The following is a 22,454-nucleotide window of genomic DNA, read 5'->3' on the forward strand; positions in this document are numbered from 1 at the left end:
ATATACGTATGTATGTAGGAATAGCTTTTCATTTTTAAAGTAATAATACTTCGATGATTACCTGTGCAGCAGATATCAACTCCCAGTGTTTTTTGTTTCCTTATTATATCTTTGAATAAACATGGTCTTTATTATCATGTAATCAAATGTATTTTTTATTACATTTAACCTATTTTGTGTCTAACTTAAAAAATATTTTCTATCCTTAATAGTTTTCTATATTTTCTTGTAAACAATTATTATTTTTTGTTTGGAATAATTTTGTGTATGATGTGAAGCATAAATAACTTAAAAATGTCTTTTATACATTATTTATTACAGTTAATTGGCAATGTGATAAGACAATGCACACGTGGCCTGAATATTGGTCATAATCACAACAAAGCTTAACCCAGCCCAGCAGATGCAAATGAAAGTGTAAACTGTGAAGACATATAGAAGTATGTATAAAATGACATTGAAACAACTTTAAAAAATACAAGGCCCATTAATGCCACTTCATTCAACACTCACTTTTATATGAAAGGTGGTGTCCGTTTTTATTTTTATAAGATTTCTGATAACTAAGCAGTGCCATGGAAGGGCAGGAAGCTTCCCTAAAGTTTGTAGCATTTCTAAGTGGAGAGAACCTATAGAGGAGAGCAGAACAAATTTGGTTGTATCAAGCATTCCAGAAGGAATATTCGTGCTTTAAATGGATTAGACAGCACTTGGTGAAGGGAGGAATACAATTTAGCTAGATGCTGTCATGAAGAATTCCTGGTAAGTCAACATTTCCATTTGATTTGGGAGCATCCAAAACAATCCAACTAAGTGACTAAATGATTACAACCACAAAAAATTTTATTTCAGGAGTCAAATGTTCCTTGGCCTTAAAAATAACATGCTCAAGATTATGAAACAATCACTGTTCCTTCTCCCAGGCTTGGGATGCCTATGAAATTATTTTTAGTGTAAAATAGCATAATTCCAATTTAGTAATATGTGTATTCCCTTTAAGGTATGTAGTTTCCAATAAGGGTCTTTAGTATAAATTTTTTTTTTTTTAAGTTTCAACAGTTAAATTTTCATTCATTTGTTATGTGATATGTCAATTCCCTTTTATTCTCATATATACTGAAGTGCACTAGTCTTTGGTGTCTTAAGCTTCCAAAGACAGTAATTAATAAATGCATATTTCCTGATTGTGTCATTTTCTTATACATACATCATGAGATTAAAACAGATCTATAAACCTTAAAATATCCAGATATCTTTCTTTTTCTACATAATTCTAATTCATATTTAAGTCCAAGTTTCCAATTAACCAAAGTTCCCTTAAAAAAATTGTGTAGGCCTGAATGAAGCATCTTAGCAAAACGGTAATACTGACAAGATGTCATCTTACACCATTAGCTACCATGGACTTGAAGGCAGTGATCATCTACAGTGTGTGAAATGCCAGAAAAAGTCGTCAACAAGGAAGAAGCCTGATGTCAGTATAACTTCTACAAAAACCCTACATGAGGTGTCTGCTTCCTCCTGTAGTAGATCGGTCCGCTTGGTTGCCATATGGACATTTTTTCTCGGTTGTTTCCTGAACTTCCCCTCTCAAAAGAAACTCATCCAAAATAAAATAAGTCTTCTCAAACTTAAAGATGATATCAAGTTCACACACGCTGCCAAAATACTTGTCAATTAAAGTAACGATGAATAATTTCCAGGGTAATTAGTTCATTATCCTGATCCTCAATAGCACAGCGATTTAATCCAAACTATTTAAATTGTGTTACAAACAAATCACATTTAATAAATCTGAGTGAAAAGTCATGGCAAATGAATGCTTACTATAAATCTGTAGCAATGTAAACAATTGGTCTTCGATTTACCTATTCTATACAATTCGATATTTAAATACAGACTAGCATATCTCTTCAGACCTCGCCGCTCAAGAAAGCTGCGCATTTTAGGTTTCCGTGCTAAAACGGTTTGAACAAGTTCTCTTGTGGTCTTTTTCTTCTCTTTTGTCTGATAGTGGGACATACCGTTTCTGCAGTCAAAGCTTTCTCTGACAACTAAAAAGCAACATAACCTGTATGGCTGTAGAGGGCTGCGACTGCTGGAGAGGCGGAGGCCGAGATTGGGGTTGAGGCAGGGGTTGAGGCAGGGGCTGAGGCTGAAGCTGAGGCAGGGCCGGCTGCGGGGGCTGAGGCTGAGCAGAAGCCCCTGTCCTTGAGCAGAGAAAGAGAAGCCATGTTGCTTGTGGGGAGGGGACCTGGTTAGCTTACATTCTATATATATGAAAAATAAATTATATCATAAGTATATTGTTTATTTATTTTCTCCCTTCCTGCCATATTACCTGTGATTTCTTAATTTCCACATTTCTGTGAGCTATTAGACTCAGAGTGCCACTGGCCAATAAATATATCAACAGTTGAAATTCCAGATGATTTTTTTCAAGAGTGCCTTAACTATTAGTGGCCCTGCCTTCTTCCACATAAATTTTAGAATAAGTTTATTACACTCCATTCACACCTCTGCCAGAATTTATAATAGTGTTGCAGGATTCTCGATCTATAAGCAGGAAGCTGTGTTTACTGATGCTGGCACCTGCCCAGCAGATTCTTATCTAAAGGCTGAGCCTGGATTGTAACATAATGGGCAGTTTTATACAGTCTTGTCATTCCTACACAGCTACAGATATAAGGAAGAACATTGATTTGTTGGCAAGCTATGAGAAAACCGATGTTAGCCAGAGTCCTTGGAAGTGGGGCAGTCAGGAATGAACTTGTTGGAGCAAGAAATGGCCAGGCAGGGTCAGGCTGCCACAATAGAGCATTAAATTTGTGGATCGATTTAATGAGATTTTGACATTGTTAAAATGTTAATTTTCCATATCTATAAAGAAGTTATATTTCTCCATTTATTTGTTTTCTATAATAAATGTATGTAATTTTTCTCCATTAGAATAAGTTTTTTATTTGGTAAAATTCTTATTTTTTTATTTTTTGTGTGGCCGAAATTTTATACTTTTATTTCCTTTTCCAACACTTTGTTTCTAAGCATATATATATATAACTGGTATTTGAATGTTAGCATACTGCTCTTTTTAGTCCTATCTTCTTACCTTATTAACTTTAACGGTTTAGTTCATTTCCTCCCAATTCTTATAGCTATCCCATTTAATTTTGTTTCTTGCTAAATTCTTTAGATCCTCCGTTATAGTGATTAATGGAAGAGGTCACAGTGAATACTTTTATCTTTTTTCTGATTTTAAAGATAAATGTTTTTACATTTCTGTATTGATTACAATATGCTTACTTGGAAATTTTTTTTTCAGATATATTCTTTATCAGGATAAGGAAGTTCTTTACTATTCATTGTCTGCCAAGATCTTTTATCAGAAATAGTGTTAATTTTGTCACACACCTTCCTCGCGTCTTCTGGAATGATCAATTGCTTTTTCTCCTGTAGCTTTGTAATCTATTAATGTGCTGTACTACATTGATTTATTTTATACTGGCAAACTAACTTGCAGTCTTGGAATAATTCATTGATGCAAGATAGTGTGCATTTGTTTATTTATTTATTATATTTGTGCTTGATTCAGTGTGCTAATATTTTGTTTAGAATTTTAAAAATTACTTTTGCGAGTCAATTTTGCATACAGTTTTACATTCTTCTATTGTACCTACTTAATTTTGTTTTCTTTTTATTTATGTGATAGTAAAACTGAGATAACACTTGAAGAATTGAATCTGTGGTGGTGACTCTAATTTTTTTCATAATGGGGAACATAAGCTCAAACTAATTAAATTGTGTTACAAACAAATCACATTTAATAAATCTGGGTGAAAAGAGTCATGGCTAATGGATGCCTAATATAAATCTGTTGCAACGGAAACAATTGGTCCTTGATTTACCTATTCTACACAATTGGATATTTAAATTTGTTTTTCTCACAGGAGAGTATATTCTTTTTTAAATTTTATATCTATATACAGCCTTCTAAAAGAAGTATCTACCTGTCAGGTATTTGAAAATTAACAATAATTTATATCCTAATTTAAAAGCCATGTCGAAGTGAACCAAATGAATACTTTCAAAGATTTGGTATATAACTATAATCACTGAAAATGTACAGTTAATTTATACCAAAGAGCTGTTTGCTATATTAACTTATATTTGCATATAAAAGGGTTGTTCTTCATATTGAATCATTCTTAAGCATGGATATTTTTAATGTGGTGACCATTAAGACACATATCTTTGAAATTTTACCCAAAGCAATCCAGCATGAGACACATTCTATTTGTGTTCCTTATTTATTTATTTATTTTTGACAATTTTCCAGGTACTTTTGTATCATAAGAAGAATGACAAAGACTGCTTTATGTTACCAAACACTGTCTCCATTTCCTCCAGGTCAAAAAGCTAGATTATATTTCCCAGACATCTTTGTATTTAGGATAACAATATCCCAATGTTACATAGGGAAAAATGATGGACCCCTGGCCCATAATAACAGTTTTCATGCACACCTCCACACAGTCTCTCTTTCCTCCAAGCCTGGCTCATGGACACTTCTTGGGTTACCTCCATTCTCTTTCTCTCCCCACCACATACTTTTCCCACATTCTCTATTTTATGTGGAAACTTTTATTCAAAATTCAGTCACATATGTTATTTATTTTAGGAGTTTTATCATTCAGTGTTGTGTAAGGCAATGTCATTCTATTCCTGAACTCAATATAAACTGGTAAGTATTCCCATTTATAAAGTAAAATGTTCACCTTCATTCTTGCATGATGTCGTACCTGTAAACTTGCTGTTTACCAGGAATAAATGATAAATAGGCAAGGTGTTTTGTTTTTCAGTTACAGCCTACATTCTTCTACAAATCTTATCAAAATAAACGAATTTTTCTGTAACTATAAGTGATAAAAATATACTTGCAGAAACAACCATATGATAAAATCATTCTTGTCTTTACAGTTTTGGATGCTGGATTTTTTTTAAATCAGTGAAGTAGAGTTTTACAACATTATGACACATACCAGACGCACATCATTTTTAGTGTTATTCAGTCACTAAATATTATAATTGTATTATACCATCTTCTTATTTGGAGCCTAAATCTGAAAATGACTATGGAATTATGTTTATTTAAAAATCTTACTGCTTTAAACGTATGTGAGTCAACTTTTACATTATTTCAAAAATATTTTTTCTGTATGTTTAAATAATTAACATCTATATCTTATAACTAGCAATATATGCAAGATGTTTGGGGATATGAGGCCTATTCTGCTTACTCTTATTATCCTTCAGGTTGATTGATTAAGGTCAAGCAGCTCATTAGTCCACAAAGTCTTCTCACACACCCATTTATGTATCATTCTTATCCCTATCTTCATGTGCATTTTTGTTGTTGTTGTTGAAATGATCTCTTTGCCTTATTTGTTTAACCAAAAGTTACCCAATAGTCCAGTGTAATGAATATATATTAAATATCATGTTTCTTGAAATACTACTAAACTAATTCTTGTTGAAATCACAGATTTATGTTATATAATTTCTGCCATTTATATATTGTAAACATTGTGATATATATGAATTCACTTTTATAATGCACTGATCTTATTTTTTTCATTTCCCTCATTGCAGGTGAAGACATACTTTTCATTTATCTTAGATTGCTTATAATTCTTGTTGAGGAGCTAAGAGCATAAGAAAATTAAAAAAAATCTACATCAATTAATTGATTGATTTTTAAAAATCACAATACAGATAGGAACATTCAACTTACCATGGTGATTATTAATCATCTTGTAAAAAATCAACTTTAGTTCTGATTACTGAACATTAAATTAGGTATGAAAAACACATTTCATTCACAACAAATTTTCTCATTTAAAAATGAGAATTCTGAGACAATTCCATCAAGAAATGTTATTTAAATCAAAACTTATTGTTAACTTGCTTACTCAGATTTGTTTTGCTTTGTTATTGCTGTACTGCAGATTTCTTCCTTGCAGTAGAGCTATCAATGTCAGATCAAGTGCATCAGTGATAGATCAGGTGAGGCTTCACGGATTCACAAGATTTTCATCATTGACAGAGACTGTACTTTGTAAGCTGGAAATTCATCATGACTTTAGGACCTAAGAAACATCTAAACAGACTCAATGAAAAGTTTTTATGTCAAAGAAAATCCATCGCAATTCTCATTTATCTCAGCCTTCATGTACAGACAGTCATGCACCACATAATAACATTTCAGTCAACAACAGATGGCATGTATGACTGTGGTCTCATAAGATTATAATGAAGCTGAAAGATTCCTCTCACCTAATGATGTTGTAGCCTTCAAAGTGTCATTGCACAATGCATTCCTCACATGTTTATAGTGTTGCCGGTGTAAACATGCCTATTGCACTGCTAGTTGTACAAAAAAGTAGAGCACGTGCAATTCAAATAGTAGGCAATACCACTTAGGTTTGTGCAAGTGCACTCCATGACTTTCTCATAATGATGAAGTCTAAGGAGAAGTTTAGGAAGGATGAAACATAATGTGTATATTAGTAGTATCTGGGCCCCATTTCGTGTGTGTGTATATATGTGCGTGTGTGTGTGCGCGTGTGTATGTGCATGTGTGTGTGTGTGTGTGTGTTAGGGGGCAGTTGCAGGACTAAATTGTTGATTATGAATTCAAGGGATTTAAACTTTATTGTAAAGAAGGAGTGAACTAATCATCAATTCTGGCACAGAAATTTTATTCGTAAATGTGTTTTTTTAGAGAGTCATAATATCATAAAGTTTACATAGACTGGCATAACATTTCTGTATAATAGTTATTCAATTTAATATTTATCATGATTATTTATATTTCTGATGTTAATTGTTTTTATTTACTAACATTCTTAACTGGATTTGGGATATTTTGGAGAAATCCTCAATCTGTGTTAATATAGAAATAGATATAATTGAATGCTATTGAGAAATTGCAGTTCAATTAAGAAAAATTATTAGAGACATCAATGTTTTGAAAGGACCATAGGGATTATTCCTCATAATTCTGTTTGTGATGTACAATATTGGATAAATTACAATCTCACATGAAAAGGTAGTTAAGGCACCATCTTGGTCTTTTTAATTTTTATTTATGGAAAGTTTTTATTCATTAATAGAAGGAATAAAGATTATACTCACAGGTTTATGGTTTATATAGTCCAATTTTTTTTTTTTAATTTAAATGTACACGTTAAGAGATACTTTTGTGTTGATCATTACACTCTGGCCAGATAAAATTTATTTTTAACTATTTTTGCAAAATATTGTCTTCCTAAAGCAATGTAGTTTAGCAAAAAATATACTCTCTCATTTCTTTGGCTGAATATTTGGAATATATTAGACAATAAAACATAAACACTAATTCCCGCTGGTCCCTGATTGCTATCTCTAAATTTCAACATCTCTGCACCTCAGACACCTTCTCAATACAACATTTTATATCCCCAGTTTAGTAACATTAAAAGAGAAGTACCAGGTAAGATGAGGGTACTGCATAAAGAGCCTTGGATATTCAGATTATGCCTTGAAGCTGCACCAGAATCTTCAACAAAAACCCTATTTTTTTTTTTTAATTGGGTCTCAGGTTATAAGATTTGGCGTATCACCAAATGTTATTACCTTTTTCTTTAATTCTCCATGCCCAAGAAAAAGTAACAGGCATTTTTCTTTTTCTTTTCTTCCTTGTCCCTTTACTTTAGGTTATTGAACAGTTATTGAGTTAAATAATACAGGTGGGCTAAAATGAATTGAAATTAGTAATTTTTAAATTGTAAAATATGGACAGAAATCATCTCACAAAAGATCTTCGTTCACTCTTATTTTACCTAAGTTTCTTTTCCATCTTTAAATTAAGCAAAAAGAGTATGATATTGTCCTACTGATTTCATTCACTATTATTGGTCTTTATATTTTATAATCGAAAGAGTATCTGAAACATAGGTTCTAAGGAAAAGTCAATACTTTATGTGCAGAACTGAATAACCAATTTTTGACATCAAAGTTAAATCAAAGGAAGAGATAAAGTGAATAAGTTGTATCCAATTAATTTTTAGTCATATAGGAAAATTTTAATATAACAATCTCATTAATAATGATAAAATAATCAATGTAGATCAGATTTGGTGATTAGATGTATTTGTCAGAGTTTATAACACGATATGATTATGTTAAGTATAAACAAAAATACCTCAAAATACACAGGCCGAATTTATCTGAAAATGAGGTTACTCCTTCACACCTCCAAGAATGGCAAAAATTAAAAAGTCTGAAAACACCAAAAGTTGAGGGGATGTGGAGCAATCAAAACTAATGGGAATGTTAATGAGATAAGGCCTTAAAACTGGCAGAACTTAAAATTTAACACCTATCTTCTGAATCAGTAGTTATACTCCAAGTTATTTACCTTAGAAAAAGGAAAAAAAAAATAGTCCACAAAAATTTCTGCACAGAAATGTTTAGAACAGCTTCCTTTATAATAGGGCCCTTTCCATCCTCCCTCCCTAAATCAGAAAGAAAAAGAAATAAAAACCTGGAAACTACCCACATGTCCATCAATACAAGAATAGACAAAGAATCTGTAGTATATTATACAGTGGAATTCTTGTTAAAAATAAAAAAATAATAGTAATGAACAATTGAATAGGCAACAATACAAATAAAACTTCAATATTTTATGTTGGCTTAAAGAAGCCAGGACAAAATAATAAATATTATATTTTCATTGATATAAATATCATAAACAAGAAAAGTTAAGTAAGCGCAGTGGTTACTTCCTTAAAAATAGAAATTTACTATAGAAAGAAGCAAGAGGGCACTTCTGAGATGCTAGAGATATTCTGTGATGTGGTTTGAGTAGTGATTACACTAGTGTATACAATTGTCAATATTTATTCAATTGAACACTTAAGATTTGTACATTTTAATGTATGTAAATTATCTCTGTTTTAAAAGATTAGAAAAGAAAGCTAGAACTCTAATGTCCACCTGTCTAGGCCAGAATACATATTCCATATCTTATGAGTTGTATGCCTGTGGCACAGTTATCGTACTTATGTGTGTGTAAGGATAACAGTACCTATCTTAGCGCATTATTGGGTAAAGCTAGTGCCTGGAATACAATAAACTCAACACATTTTAGCTATTGTATAAATACATATATGATGAGAGAGAATTTAATATATTCAGAATTAAATATATATACACCTGGATAAAAATAAACTACATGGGGAAAGCTTAAACTACTTGACAACAATTACAAAACTAGATTTTCTAAAGTCATTAACTCCAATCTGCATGATTCCTCAACCTAGGATCTTTCACAGCTATCCTGGAGAGGAAAAGAATGCATTAGATAAGACTTCGAGGATTAATAACTAAATAATTAGTTGGTTGTTTCATTTAAAAAATTTATATGTTTCTGCACTATATAGATTGTTATTATTCTTTTCCAAGAAGCTAAGAGAATTTATTCTACCCACTCTGATTACAATAATTCTGCTGAGCAATTGTTTATTTTCCATCATCTATGGTTTTAACATGTCCTCATATTTGTGCTTAAATTTGTATTTAAACTCTTAAATACAGAGCTCCATGATGTTCAGAACTATTCTGATTTCTGTGAACATCTAAACCACAATCAATTCATGAAGATGGAGTCAGATTATAAGACATGGTAGATTTCAGTAGAATATTGAAAATATTAACATATTCTCTGGAGAAGAACAAAAACAAAATGGTAGTTGTAGAGGATGAGTGACTATAGTTCAAATTGAAATTCTCTTCTTCAACCAGAATTGGAAATGTCTTTCATTTTATGATTCAATTCCTGAGAGGATAGCTTAACTGAATGAAGCCCAGATCATTTTAATTTGATCCCAAAAGCTAGTTTTATTTTCTTTTTTTAGGCGTTTGTCCTCAGGGCTCCTGTCAAAAATCCTGACTATGAGACTGCTAAAAGAAAAAGATATAGAGACAGATACCACAGATAGAATAACTCTAGAGGTAAATCCTCCAGGGCCCAATTACCAACTGAAAAATTGAAGAAGTCAGTTTCATTTCTGACCAGACATTTTATTATCAATTTATTTTGCTGTCATATCACAAATAGTAGGTAAACAAATGTTTTATCTACAACTTGAGTTAGGATTTTTCCTGAACTTGAAACGTTATATATTAAATTATATATCCCATTTAATAACTATAGATAATTATAATTGTAATTCATTGCTTACTTTACCTTTTATTACTAAAAATCAGAGGCCAACACAATAAACTTTATGCTTTTAAAAGTAGTATAAGAATATCTGAACCAGAAGTTACTTTCTAAGAGAAAAAATTTTACTTAGATAAATTTTTTTTAAACATATAACACTTTATTATTGCATAGAAAGATCCAGAGATCAGTAATTTGATAGCAGTTAGATATATACTTCATAAAATACAGGCTTAGATAAACTTTTCAAAAGTTTTTCTTTTATTTAAAACTGATTCTCACCACAATTTGGTAATAAAAACTAATGTAATCTTTTTTTCTTTCTCAGAGAACATTCATTTGAAGACATTTTTTGCTAGTTGATGAATGGACAATTTAATCACTGTTTGAAGAGATGAAAAGAGTCTGCTGTTCTATTTCTCTTCTAGACCAAGACATTGTTGACTGATTCTTTAAAAAAAAAAAGATGAAGAAACCGAATAGGATGAGTCATTTTTTTCAATGCGAAATGGAAGCATCTTAAGGAAACAGATTAATTTCCGCATGTCAAAAGAGAAACAAATGTAGTGTTTAATGTGATATCTATTATTAAATTTTAGTGGATTTAAGAACTATGGAAAGAAAACAGAATGGAATGAACTCCAAACACAAATCAAAACAGTAGACAATAAGTTGAGAGTAATGATTATATGAAATATAATCATTTCAGAGTATGTACATCTGAAAGAGATGAGGACATAGTGAAATGTTAACATTATACTACATTCAATTTGACATTGCTACTGAATATTTTAAAACCATTTGTATATTATCAAGCCTCATGCCATCTATGCAAAGAGGATTCTATCAATCAACCTATGTTATAGATCTTATTATTTGTTTGGTAAATTAAAGTTATAAACTTATGTCCACAACATAGGAAGCTTATATGTTTACAAATGTCTTGCTATCATTACTTTAGTCCATGGACAGCACTGATGCCATCTTCCTTCCTTGCTAATACTGACTTAAAACTTCTTAGCCTAATAAAGACAATAGTTTTCCCACATATAAAAGGAGAATCATTAGACAACCATGTGTGTTAAAAATCAGTTAAAACAATTTTAAATGTCTTTGAATGTAGGTTCTTTAAAATTAATCTACAAAAGAGTTGACAACTCTATCAAAAAATAGTTGGAAAAGTGACCACGTTATCTTTGAGACAATTTACCTGAAATAATAGAGTCATGGGCTCCTATAAGTGTTAGCAGCATTTAAATAGCAGGGCTTTGATATTTAGGAAAATAAAGTAATAAGAAGACATGTTTATATGTGCTATTGTTGCTTAATAATATGGTAAGAACTTTTGCAAGTTCATTTGAAAACACAGATTCTGAAGCTAAAACAGCTTCTTATTCTTGTAAGAGGGCATTGTTTTCTAAAAATATGCCTATACATAAGCTGGATGATCTCATTCCATGTGTTGGATCTAGTCTTTTTATAAGAAGGCAAATTATATGTACTTTAGTCTTGAAAAACATTTTTGGATAAAACATTGTAATCTTTTGTAATTCCATTCAAAATTTGTTAAAATTGAAAAATTTAAGAATAACTCATGCTTTTATGCCTGTCAAGGACATGTATACCTAAGTTCACATATTATTATACTCTGAGTTTCATAAGACTCTTTGCTATTGAAAGTGGGTTGGAATTAAGAAAAGAGAATGTAATTACAGTGTATATATTTCCTTTTTTTAAAGTATACAGTACATTGGTTAAACATTATATAGTTTATAAAATGATCCCTCTAATTGCTCCTTCTCTCCTCTGATTTTCCAACTAGCCAATATATTAATGCTAACTGCATTCCCTATGCCGTGCTCCCCATCCCTGTGAGTTTGTATTTTCAACCAAATATTTTATTTTGTGTCAAAGCAACTTATATCATCTAAGAGTTAAATGACTTAATCAATCAACTATCTATAGAAATGTAAAAAATCAGAAATTATGGCTTCTCAAAAATTGAATTCTGACAATATGACTACTGTGAGTTCTTAAGGTTAAGTAAAAACTAGACAAAATGTAATTTAGTCCAAATTCCATGTTATAAAGGAATATATTACTTCAAAAAACAAGTAAAAATTCAAATAAAGCAAATCAAGACCAAATATTATCATAAAATTACATATGCTTGTTAGTCAGTAGTATGTGTTTAACCAGAAAAATGTTAAATTTTGCCAGTATGATCATAGGAATACCAGAATATAAGATAAAATCTTAGTCATTGTTTGTCTATCATTATTTATAGAAAAAAATTAAAACTGTCATTTTCCTATTTGTTTAAAAGGTTTCTGATGATATTGCCATAAAATAATCAGAATCTTGAAAATAATTGTATTTTGTTTGTTTGTTTGTTTTTAGGATAGTCTTAAGAAAAAAATAACAAAATAAATTGCAAAGTTCTGAACAAATTAATATGTGTAAAATTTAAAAAAATAAAATTCTGTGAGATTAGTGGCCTTTAAAGCAGTTTTTTAAAGGCTCATAGAAAAATATTCATAAATACATAAAAATAGAAAACAAATAAAAAAATCTTACATGTATCCCCAAAACTATGAAAAGTTAAAATATGAGGAGAATTAATAGTAAATTTAATGTAGGTATTGTCAAATTACAAAGAAAACTTTGTAAAATTTAAATACTACAAATGAGCTCTTTCTAACAAGACAGTAATGCCTAAGACCCACTTCACCATCTGTGTTCTGACTTTGGGACCTCAGGATATTAGCAGCCAGGACATTAGGTATCTGTCACTTTCTGCTTCATGGATTTGTATATTAAGTCAGTAAATACTATTACATGTACAATGACCTTAGAAAAACCTCTGTTCTAGACTAATACCATTTTGTTCAAAGATTAAAAAATTGAACAGAAATGTAAAGAGGATAATAATATTAAGCCACTGGAGAGAAAATATTGCAGAACAAAGGAAAAATAAAAGGATATGGGAACCTAAGGAATAATTACATCCTTGTAAATAAGAGAGAATTGGTTAATATCTTCACATATATTTAGAAAGAAAAATTGAATTTTATGAGGTGAAAAACAACCTGATTCAGAACACTGACAACATTAAATAAATGCTGCAAAGGATGTGGAGCCACAGGAGCTCTTATTCTGTTACTGATAAAAACACAAAATGGTATAGCCCCTTTGAAACACAGTTCAGTGGCTTCTTATAGTTAACTAATACAAACACCAAATATCATCATCCATATATAAAATTTCTCCATTGTGAAAGCTGAAGAACAAAACAAACAAAAAAAGCAAATATTTAAAAAATAAATAGAAAAAAAGAAAATATACAGGTAGAAGAAAACACACACAAAAAAAACCTATCATTGTTCTGAGAGATTTTACATCCAAATACACACAATAGAATACCATTCTTAAGAATAAACTTTTAAATAGTAAAAGGAACATTTCAAACTTATAAATATGACAACAGATATGAAAAATTCAATAGAAACTTTTAAAGACAAACTTTCAAAATTTTCCAAGAAAATATGACAAGGTAAAGATAACAGAAAATAAACTTAGGAAAAAAAAAAAAAAAAAGAATATTGGAGCACTAGTTAAAGAGGTCCAGCAAATGAAACCAGATCTTCAGAATTAGTAAAAACAGAAAAAAAATGTGCAGAGAAAATTATTTTTAAAATAATAATTAAAGAAAAATTTCTGGAAAGAACACAAAGGGAATGTTTCTGAAGAATATCTAGCATAATGGTTGATTGTGTACTCACTTGTGTAATTTCATAAAATAGGTAAAACTATTCTCTTACAATGAGAAATTATAATTTATTTAAATTCCTAATTCAACACTGAACACTCAAAACAATAAAAAATGCCTTTAAATTTCTGAAATAAAAGTATGTCAGACAATAATTCTTGCTCCAACAAAATTATCAATTAAGAATGAAGAATACAGATATTTTCAGACATTAAATGGTTCAATAAATTTACTTCCCTTACTCTTTTTCTCCAGAGAATATTGGACATGCTGTTCAGTTAAATGAGGGAGTAAATCAAGAAGGAAAAAGAAAATGTCAAACAAAAGAGGGAAAAAGAAAATGTCAAACAAAAGAGGGAATTGTACACTATTCATAAACTTGAACCACTTCAGATTGTAGCAAGTTATAAAATTGTTAAGTGCCTACAAAAGTAAGCAAAATAACTAAATAAATAACTAAAGACTGAAAAAAAAATTAGATGCATAGGAAACTAAAATGTGTACAGATAAGGTAAAAGAAATTATAGTTTATTATGTTGTTTACTTCTGAATATTATATATAATCATTATTAAGTAAACCTTTAGTATTAAGTGAAAAAATTATTACATGACTATAGTGATGTATAATTGCAGATGGAAAAAAAATGGAAGTGAGAATAGAATGAGAAGGAAATAGAGTAAAAATCTTGTCTTCTACAGTGCCCCAAATTTAACAATCTTAATCACAATAATAAAGGTAATAATAATAAACACAAGTAAAATTGAAATTAAAATAATAAGTAGAAAAAATACCTCTTAGAACAATGATAATTTTATTTCTTTATTGATTTCTTCTACCTGCATAGTTTTTCTTCTATTTATTTTTTTTTTAATTTGCTTTTTTGTTTTGTTTTGTTCTTTATCTTTCATGTTGGAGAGTTTTTTACATAGATGATGATATTGGTGTTTGTATTAGTTAAATATTGTCACAATATCATTCAAAAGATACGGAATTAAATATCAAAAATAATTAGGTATTATACCGGGGACTACGCAACTGTGGGTAGGTTTGGGCTGGGCAAGAAATATTTTAGTTATAAACCTTGTAGAAATAAATTGCTCTAAAGTGTGTTCATATCCATCTTTGATGAAAATAAAATGAGATAAAATGAGTTAACATATAAAAAACAATAAAAACAGCTGAAAACATCATTTAAAAAGGGCAGAAAAAGTAAATGAAAAAGGGGAAGTTAAATACAAATACAAGAAACTACTGAAGAAGAAATAAATTTCATTCTGTAATTTATATCTTTAGAATTGATATTGAGGAGAAAATAGAAACAATGATTTTCTTCTAAAAGTCAAAGAATATTAAATGATAAAAAAATGATAAAGAAATCAATCTTTGAAAGACACATGACAAGAGGATAGAAAAAATACAATATGAAAGTTTCAAGAGATGTCTAATTGATATTTTGGATTAATTATTAACTGTGAATAGAAGATGTAATAATGATAAATATAAATATAATTTTCTTGAATTGATGATCTTTGTGAGCATTCTGATAGTATCACAGGCTAAAAGATCATATCAAAGAAAGTTAGGTTACCCCTAGAAAAATGCTAGCAATTTTCATGAAACCTTAAAATAAAAGTTATAAAATTCTGAGCCACAATATAGGCTACCTACAAAAGAAACAACATAGAATCACTGACTACAATAATCACAATAAGACAAAAGAGACTGGTATCTACTGACCTTTAAGGGGAAAATAATGAAACACCTTTTGGGAGATTTAAGGAAAATGTCGGTAAGTTAAAACCTTCTTTCATTTTTAAGTTAGGAAACAGTGAGGATGTCAGGGACAGGGTTATTGTTGACTTGACCCAGAAATTTCAACTGTGTGAGGCATAGTTGGAAGAATGCACAAAAGGCAGAGACATGAGGATGAAACCAGCAGGCACCAACTTTATTGTGCAGAGTGCACTTCTGTTGGGAAGCGCAGTTCTGTTGGATGAGGCAAGTAGTCTTGCATACGCTTCTCCTGCTCCCCTTTCTTGTGCTCCCCTTCTGCTCTCCCCTTCTGCTTTCCCCTTCTTTTTCCTTCTTTTCTCCAAGAGACCACATGGCTACTCACAATGCAGAGTACTAAAGTGGCATTCACCCACATATGCATGATATAATACTGAATTATGTTTACTTATTTTCTAAGTCTAGGCTCCTGTTCCTAGCCATGGGCCTGGATTACAGTCAGATCTTGGACCAGCCAGACCTTGGGCCAGTCAGGCCTCGGATCAGCCAGGCCTTGGATAACAGCCAGACCTTGGTCCAGTCAGGCCTGGAGCCCACAGGGGAGATAGACATCTTATTCAGACAAACATATCAAAATATTAGCTTTACTATTCTAATAACCTTGGGTCGGGGGACATTACTTAGATATGTAAGAACAATGAGTTTTTTTTAAAGTGAACTTAAGAATTGTACTCAGCCTCATTCAGGGCTGCACAGTTGCAAGCCTTTCTCAGTGGGTGCCCAACTCTACATTTTGTAAAGGAGGGACACACAAGAATGCATGCTATGGACAGCAGAACTCAGTCCGCAGAGAAAACTAAAGGAATCTGGCTGAGCTAAGGAAGATTTATCTTAACCCAAACATTAATCAGAGACATCATCCACCAGCAGTGATGAAATATCAGTGAGGAAGTGAAGATAGGACAAGAGTATTATATTGATGGGTATATTTTCACACGTAAACATAAAGGAATTAGAAAAAAAAAAATTCTTCACCTCTCTTCCCAACACTCATATTCCTCTGGCCAAGTTGCCTCTCTGTGTGACACAGAACAGCCATCCACAGTCATTTATTTACATACAGTACTATAAACCTGTGGTTAAGAACTTGGGTTTTCAAGCCTTATAATTGATGTCTGAAACTTAGCTCTCCCATCTTTTGTCTCTGTGACTTTGGCAATCTACTTATCTGAGCTTCCTTATATTACTATCTACCTCAAAGATTTAATGTGCAGATTAAGATTGTGACTCTAAGAGTGTTATGCATTAACTCAATTAAAAGTTAATTATTATCAACAATAAGGGCTCAAAAAAGTCAAAACTTTTTAAAAGTGTTTAAAGATATATATATTTTTTCAATTTCAGATATAAAATTTAAAAAAGAACTCACAAAGAGGAACACAGCTTCCAATAGGGGCTGAAAAATAAAACTATTTAAAAGGGTTTTTTAAAATAAGTTGTTTTTTAAACTAAAAATATTACGATGTTTTATAAATATGATGAAAATACTGACATCGAATTGGAAAAATACTCCTGAAGAGAAAATATAAAATAAAAACTTAGGGTGTAGGCAAAATTAGAAAAGTATGCTTTCTGGACAAATCTCTTTTTTGATATTTTGGACAGCATTAAACTGAATTTGCAGAATATCAAAAGACATAAAATAGTCAAAATATGTATTCTCTCCCCACTGCTAATTAATCATAAGACTAATTTTTATTCAGGTGTTTCCCAGGCAGCTTTTAGCGCTTAGCTTGAAATTGGGCTTTTGCAACCATAGAAACAGCAATTTGGCCACGGAAGAGCTTATTCTACAAGAGAAAAGGACAAAAAACAGCTAGCCAACCAACCAACCAACCAACCAACCAACCAACCAATCAATCAACCAAACAAACAAAAACAAGAAAGAGCTTTTCCCATGATTTACAGCTCTACTTATATGAGCAAGAAGGGCCAGAGGAGAAGGGTGAGCCTCATTTATTGTTTTTCCTGAAGAGTAAAACTCAAGATCCATGCAAACATCCAATGAAACATTTCCCTTACTTGACACTATGATGACACTACGGTGGGACACTATAATTTAAGCTTGATTCTAAAATTTTATGAAATTGTATCATCTAGCAAGGCAGCTAGCAAGCATTAGTCTCAAACAAAAGATAGTAGCCTTTGCAAAAGTAAACCTTTGAAAAAATACTTTAGTCATTGCCTTAATTTTCCTTTTTTACTAAATATGGACAAAATTTTATTGGCGTGAGCTCGGAGACTTTGTCATTTCTTAGTGATGAACATCAAAAATCTGTTCTCATTTGCTTCGCATGCAATGGGGGAAATTATCTCATGCCAATGGCATATATAAATATATGAACTTTTATTATGCAATTAATATTAGTCTAAGTTCATTCATTACTAATTACCAACAACCTTACTTTTAGACAGACAGGTCAAAATAAGTAGATAATAATCCCTTACCTTTTCTCTAGAAAAATTTATCCAGGTATAAGGAATCCACCTTGGATGGGACCTGAGACACCCTCCCCTCTGACCTCTTCTCTTCAATCTTGGGCATAGTTGCTTCAGCTTTGAAACCAAATGCCTTTCCTACAGGGTCTGTTCTTGCACACTCAGCTTCTTGTTCAAAGCTCCATGTATTCAGTTTCTTCTTCTTCTTTTTCTTATTTTTCTTCCCCATCCTTGGTGCCTGGGAATTAGAAAAACAGACAACCATGGAGAGTATTTAACATTATATTTATGGCCCTTCCAGTCCAGAATTATAGAAAGACCTCTGAATGACACATGAGCATCTTTAATTTTTGCACAGAAACAACTCTCAGAGCCTAAAAAGACTGGAACAGAATAAGATTATATAAACTTTATTTATTCATTTTGTATATTACTTAATAAAGTCATGTATTTTCCTTCGCAGCATTTTGCACATTTTCTCCTAAATTTAGTCTTTGGCATTTTATGCATATATTTTGTCAGGAATGGATGTATAATGGTTTTATAAAAAATATTTAATTTTGTACATTATGTTTGGCAGTTTCTTTTATTAATTATAAGAATAAAAATGAAATAATTACTAGTATTATTGAATACTCATTCTTTTCCAGACAAACTATTCTAAGAGCTTCTCTTATATTTTCTCATTTTATACTATTTTCATATAATAAAGTAATAATAGCTATTTTTAATTGTGCTTATTATGAATTAGAAATTCTGATCAGTATGTAAGATATATATTAATATTATATTAATTTTACAGAAGAAGAAACTAAAGTTCAACAAGGTTAAATAACTTACTAGGATGCTATAGCTATTTACTAAGTGTTGGATCTAGGATTTTAAGTGAAGTTTGTTGATCCCAAAGTCCCTTTAATAGCACTTTCCTTATTAGTAATTTTCTAAGATTTTAAATATTGTTTCATTTACAATGATTTTAAAGTAATTTTAAAAATAAGCATGGCCCCAGTCATATTTGTTTTTGAATTTGATAGGGATGCCAGACATCACAATTAAGTTTATTTCAAAATAATTAATTTTTCACTTAATGCCTTCTTTTCACTGAAAATCATCTTATTAATATTAAAGCATTATCTAGAGTTAGTTTTTGTAACTTCAGATTCCCTCCTAGAATTTCCATCTATAAAGCCCTTGAGTTTCCTGCCCTTGGAGCAAACAGAGTTTGATGTGGTTGTGGGAGTTCAGATTCTTGCCAAAATGATTGTCAATCTTATTGTATATACATTAAGACCAGGAAGCAGGTGCAAGACAGTTCCTGACCAAGAACAAGAGATTCAAAATGAGTATCTTCCTTCTACACCACAATTCTCATCTACAGGATGCTGCTCCAGCCCACTGTTCACATGCAACACACACACTCCCCAGTTTGAGGTGCTCCTGGAACTACCTATCTGCCCCACTCTATGGCCATTTTGTTTTCTAGTCATGAAGTTCCATTCTCTGGATCTATCAAAAGAAAGATAGGAGCTGCTGGTTGGTGAAGTTTATAAACGGCCTTTTTAACTAGACCTAATAGAAGATGGATTTGGTCTGTGTTGTCAAAAACCTGTGCATCTTTACCAAGAGCATCAGGTGGATGTCTTGGCTCTTGTGATGATTTTAGTGATTGACTCCTATGATGAAGTAGAACCCTATTAAAGCGCTGCTAAATTTTAAGGGCATATTGAATTATGTTAGACAATAGTTCTCATATTTAATGACTTATCAGACCAAATAAAAAAATAAGTTAGCATGCAGAATTCAATAAAAGAAGGTATAACATATAAGAAGTAATGATGATCAGTGGCAAAAAAGGGATGTTAAGTATAAATAATTGTTGATTATTTAATACATTTATGAAAAATTATTTGAAAAACAGATATTATAATAAGAAAAACTATATCTGGGGATAAATCCTAGGAAATGGATAGGGTTTATGGGTAGAAGGAAATTTTATGTTATGGTATTTGCATAGCTTATCAAGATTTTAGTGCTTGATTATATAGTTTATTAAATATTAATATGTCTCATTCTAATCTCAGCTGGGAAATTCATAGGAATTAAGCTGCCTGATTATTCTACCTAAGATTTCCAGTAATTTTCTGAATAAAAGTAATAATAGTGGGGACTTTTGTTGTGTTTCTAGTCTTATTGGAAACACTTTCAATATTTCGCCATTGCATTTGATATTAGTTGTGTGTCTGTCATAAATGGCCTTTATTATAATGATGTACATCCCTTCTATACCCAATTCATTGAGGTTTTTACTTTTTTATCATGAAAGAATGTTGTATTTTGCCTAGTGCATTTTCTTTATCTGTTGAGATAATTACATAGTGTTAATCTTTTATTCTACTATTATGGTTTATCACATTAATTGATTTGTGAATGTTGAACCCTTCTTGCATCCCAGAGATAAGTCCTGTCATGTAATACTTCTGCTGAGAAATTTTTGATAGCCTTTGTAGGTTACACCTTAATTTTATCTCTTGATGCTTTTAGAATTCTCTTTTTGTCTCCATTTTTGACAATTTCATTATAATGTATCTTGGAAAAGAAGATTGTTCTGAATTAAAATAATGAAACAATTCATTAAGTTCATAAGCTTGGCTGTCGAAGTCTCTCTCTAGATTTGAGCAGTTTTCATTATTTCTTCAAATAAGCTTTCTGCCCACTTCTCTCTTCCCCTTATGGAGAAGAAGCTAGTGTTTCTGATATTATTAGTTTTTATTTTGTCCTATAGATCTTGAAATCTTTCTCAGTTCTTTTTCATTCTTTTTCCTTTGTTCTCCTGTTTTATCTCGGAGTTCTTATCCTCTAACTCAGTGAATCTGTCTTCTGCTTACTCTATTTTCTGATGTTTTCTATTGCATTATTTATTCCATTCGTTGAATTTTTCATCTCAAGAATATGTTTTGTTCTTTTTTTATAATTTCTATTTCTATGTTAAATTTCTCATTTTGTTCATGTATTGTTATACAATGATTTCATTGAATTATCTTTCTGTAGTCTTGCAGCTCATTGTGTTTCCTCAACTCAGTTTTTTTAAAATTCTTTATCAGATAAATTGTATATCTCTATATCTTTGAGTTTAGTTATTGAAGTGTTATTATGATCATTTTTGATGTCATGTTTTCTTGATTTCTTATGTTCCTTTGAGTTTTGCATTTCTGTTTTCACATTTGAAGTAGCAGTAACTCCCTGTAATTTTTAATAGTTGTCTTCAGGTGAGGGATTCTTTTCATTGTCCTGTTTAAACCTAGGGCTTTCTCTGATCTTGCATGGATACAAAAGATTTGTGCTTCTTGCTCCCTCTGTGGCAGAATTCTTAAGCTTGTATGTCTTCTCTCCACCTTACAATGCATCTGGTCTGTTGTTGGTCACTTCTCTATTTCCCAAAAAGGGCATTATAGTTCAAGATTGTGGTGTCTTTCATGACCACAGATCTTGTTTTGATTTCTGTGCATACTCCTTGTGTACATGAGTTTGCTTTCACCACTGCCTTTTGGAATGCACACAAGTAGTCAAACACAGAGGGTGGTTTGGTACCTTGGCATTGATGGTTCCTGAGGGTGAGTTGGGGGTACCTTCAGGTGAGATTTTTCTCCCTTGTTTGTGGGCAGGCTTTCTGCTGGAGTCAAGAATGCAGTCAGCAGAAAACATGCCTTTTTAATGCCCTTTGATATTCTTATCTGCCACTTTCCTGATCTCCTCCCTACCCTTCGTTATGGAGCTCTCACTTCAATACTCTGGGAGAGAAACTCTGGTTTCTTTAGAATGCCCTGTACAGCTGGGGAAGGTGGGCACTCACTCACCACTTTTTCCATTTCCTCCTGCAGGAAAGATCCCTGGCTTTCTCTTACTCTAAGTCATGCCTCCTTGCAGGAAGAGGTGATGTCAATAAAATTTCTCTTAATCTAGTCCAGTGGATACAAACCCTTTGCTCTGAGTGCTGGAATTTCTTCTATAGAAATTTGGACTTCTAAAAAGCCTATAGTGTCTGTAGGTATCTGCCCAACACAGTGTTTTCCAGTGTCTGTCTGCCTAATACATGTTGCACAGGTGGGCAAGACCCTTCCTGGTTCTCCTGTTTTATGGTGCTGGATCCTATAGCTCCCACAGAGGCACTTTAGTGTGTGGGTAGTAAT

At 31.5% G+C, this 22,454-nt stretch overlaps 1 pseudogene; it reads right to left on the reverse strand.

The window, feature by feature from the left end:
- Window positions 1-1,419: 1,419 nt before the first annotated feature.
- Window positions 1,420-18,496, reverse strand: LOC120594481 (AP-1 complex subunit sigma-2-like; annotated as a pseudogene).
- Between the last annotated feature and the right edge of the window lie 3,958 nt (window positions 18,497-22,454).

The sequence above is a fragment of the Pteropus medius genome, unplaced genomic scaffold (assembly GCF_902729225.1).
Source record: "Pteropus medius unplaced genomic scaffold, Ma_sr-lr_union100, whole genome shotgun sequence".
Lineage (NCBI taxonomy): Eukaryota > Metazoa > Chordata > Mammalia > Chiroptera > Pteropodidae > Pteropus > Pteropus medius.